Here is a 3,793-nt window from a genome sequence, read left to right as displayed (position 1 = left end):
CCCGCCCCCGCCCTCCGAATGTGTGTCTGATTGGACATGCCTCAGCCTACAGCCTCTGATTGGACAGGGCTTCGTGAGTGCCCGCTGAGTGACAGTAGTCGGCGCCAATGCACCAAGGATCCCCAGACGACAGGTTCTCAGACGCAGCTGTTGGGGACTCAGGCTCGAGTCAGGTCTCAGTGCTTGGACTTTAGTCATCTCTGTGGGAGGCCTGCTCCTCGGTCCCCTTCGGCTATGGTGTTGGGACTCTGGCAGCTGCCAAGAGTCCTGCTGCAGCCTCTGATAAAATCTTGTTTCTCCAGGTTCTTACACTGTGCCGTTAGCCTGCTAGGGCCACAGGCCATACTTGCATTTATAAATATATATGTGTAAATATATATAAATATATATATTCATATAAGACTATGAGTTAAATTTGTGTATAAGTCACAAATGGGAAGATGTCAATTTTCAAAATTCTTCTAAATTTTCTGAACTCTGTTCTCATTAGCTTGGCCTTCAAAATGGGAAGAGATGTCTAATGTAAAGTTTTTTTTCTTTTTTGGTAGCACATGCCTGTATGTACTTTTAGTATTTGAATGGTAAAGGCAGGGAAATTGCAATCTCACGTTCAGCTCGGCTACAAGATGAGTTTTTATGTCATCCTGGAGTGCATATGTAGACCCTGTCTCAAAATGAATAAAAACAACATGCAAAATTGATGGTAATGACCCAGTACACCTAAACGTATCTTTATAATCTGATTGGTGTAAAATTGATGACTTTCATGTCCTATTTGGTCAAAAATCTTCGAAACTCAGCAAGTGTTTTAAGGCTCTAGCTTGTCTCAGTTTCAGAAAAGCCACAGCACCCTTTGGAGAGGTATGACTCTCCCAACCTGACCTCAGGAAGTAGAAGGGGGTGGGAATAGAAGTCCCTATCGGTATTTCCCCTAAAGTTCAAGCACGCGGAGCTGGTAGAGAGAAGCAGCAGATAGCAAAATATTATCAAAACAGGACTTTATGATATCCAGTAGGGACAACTGAAGGATCCTGAATAAGAAAGCAAACATCCTGGATCAATGGCTTAGGACCACTTGGGGTTCAGTCCCAAGGGCCAGGGTTCCATTCCAGCACTCAGGGGACTCAAGGACGCCTGTGACTTCAATCCCAAGGGATCCTATGGCCTCTTCTAGTCACCAGGGCACCTGTATGTACATGTGTGCACACACTCACACAGACACATAAAATAAACAGAGAGACGGGGAGGGAGGCAGAGAGTGACAACACTAAGTGTGTTTACAAACAGGCAGCAGAAAGTGTTGGGGGCATTGAAGCTGTCTGCTGGGGCTCCTGATTAAGATCTTTCTCTCCACAGAATAGCTCCAGCTTCCCTTTCCTACTGCAAGCATTTTTACAATCACAGAATGAACCATACTGAAGTTTGTTGGAAATGGTTTACTTTTAGTGGTTCTGAGCGATGCACTACACAGTAATCTAGCATGCTTGCTGTGCTTTTTCTCTCCTTTTTACAGAGCCAGGGAGCCAGCCTGACTCAGAACAGGGAGTTTTGGAGGAGAAAAGAGAGGGCCTCCTCACTCCCCAAGTCTGCTTTCAATACCCTTAAGACAGCATATGACAATTTGCTGAGGTCATTTATGTTACATTCATATCTGTCTATTAAGGCCATGACTAATTAGATAAGGCTGGATACAAGCCCCTTCAAAAGTCGTTAGTTAGTTCAAACTTGGGTTGGTTAGCAATGTAAGCTGAAATCCACTGCGCTCCTTCTGCTGTGTGTAGTTATACGGTGCCTGACAAGGCGGCAGGAGATAAGCTGGCTGCCAACTGGGATTCCGGTGGTTGATTTTCCTCCAGACACTACTTCACTTCCTAGTTGGTTGCTGGCAACTTGTTCTCATGGAGACAGCAGGATTCTGGAAGTAAAGGGAAAACGACTCCTTAAAACCTTTCTTGCCTATGTACCAAGCTAATGCACTTTCACAGTACAGCTTTGTCTGAGCCATAGTGGACGAGGACACTCCAGCTTCAAAGTTTGGGCAATAGATCTTCCCTTTCAGTGGGAACATCAGTGAAAGCACATGGCTAGTAATTGGCTCAGGGGGTAATGTGTTTGCCACTTGTGCAGTAACTCTGGCACTTGGATTCATAGCACCCATGCAAAAAACCTTGTTATCATCCCAGCACTGCAGAGGTGGAGACAGGAGAATTCCAGAATCCCAGACCCTGTTTGTCTTGGTCAGTGTTCTGTGGCTGACACCATGGCCATGGCAACTCATAAAAGAAAGCATTTATTTGGGCATGGCTTACAGTTTTAGAGGGTGAGTCCATTATTAGCATGATGGGATGAGTGGTGGCATGCCAGCCAACATGGTGCTAGAAAGGCAGCAGAGATTTCCACATCCAAATGCACAGGCAGCAGGAAGAGAGAGCCACGAGCCTCGCTTGAGCTTTTGAAACCCCGAAGCCCAGTGACATACTTCCTCCACCCAGGCCGTACCTCTTAATTCCTCTCAAGTAGCACTACTCCCTAATGGCCAGACATTCAAATATATGAGCTTATGAGGGTCATTCCTATTCAAATCACCACATTGCCCCCCCAAAAAAGAAAGAAAAATGTGAGAATGATAGAGGAAGACACTTGTAATCAACCTCTGGCTTTCCCATGTACTCACAGGCAAGAGTACCTACACAATACAAACACACACACACACACATATATACATACATACATACATACATACATATACGGATGGACTCTGCCTGAGTCCAAAATGCAAACACTTTCATTCATACACATGGCTTATGTACTTCCTTTTGTCCTTTTAGATCTTTGATACACTTCCTTAGTTGATATTATCTCAAATTTTCAATATGTTTACTTTGAAATCATTTATTTGGTTTACTTATTTTAATTACTCTGTGTCCGTGTATGTGTTTGTACTTGCAGAGGTTAGAAGAAGGGTGTTGTTCTTTGGTTTTTGGGTTTTTTTCTTGAGACAGGGTCTATTAGCCCTGGCTGTCCTGGAACTTTCTGCACAGACCAGGCTGGCCTTGAACTCACAGAGATCAGCTTGCCTCTGCCTCCTGAGTGCTGGGGTCAAAAGATGTGCACCAATGGGCCTGCCTCAGAAGAAAGCTTTGGATCCCCTGCAACTAGAGTTTGTGGTGGTTGTGAGCTAGCTGATGTGGGTGCTGGGAATCAAACACTGGTCCTTCGCAAGAGCAGCGAGTGCTCTTAACTGCTGAGCCATCTCTCTAACACCTGCAGATTTTTTAAATTAACAGGAAAATATTTGCTGCTTACTTAATTTCAATCCTTTGCTGGATTCAACTGTTCATCTGTTTCTGATTGAACCGGCTGTATCACCAAATTATGTTAATTGGTGATTGTTGACTGAGAACTTTGCTGAAAAAAAAAAAGTCATACTGTGCTGATATTTTGTGATCTAAATCACCAAAGCTTGCCTGAAGATTAGTGTGCTTGTGGAGCTAAGCCACTTAAAAAAGTGTGTGTGTGTGTGTGTGTGTGTGTAATCTGGTTCTCTTAAACATCAGCTACAGAGCCTATAATCTAAGAGACTTACAAAAAAGTTGGCATCTTATTTCTGTTTGTGACTAGTATGTGTATACACACATATATAATTCATAAGCGTATATAGTACTAGATATAAGGTTAAATCGCAAATGTCCAATTACAGGAATTGCGCTTCACAAGAAGCCCTCCCTGTCTTAAAATTAGCGGCAGCCAAGAACCTGTCATTCTGGGTTCCTTCAGCCCAGAGTTGGCGCCA

This window comes from Mesocricetus auratus, unplaced genomic scaffold, assembly GCF_017639785.1.
Source record: "Mesocricetus auratus isolate SY011 unplaced genomic scaffold, BCM_Maur_2.0 Super-Scaffold_100008, whole genome shotgun sequence".
Lineage (NCBI taxonomy): Eukaryota > Metazoa > Chordata > Mammalia > Rodentia > Cricetidae > Mesocricetus > Mesocricetus auratus.
This window is presented reverse-complemented; position numbering follows the sequence as displayed.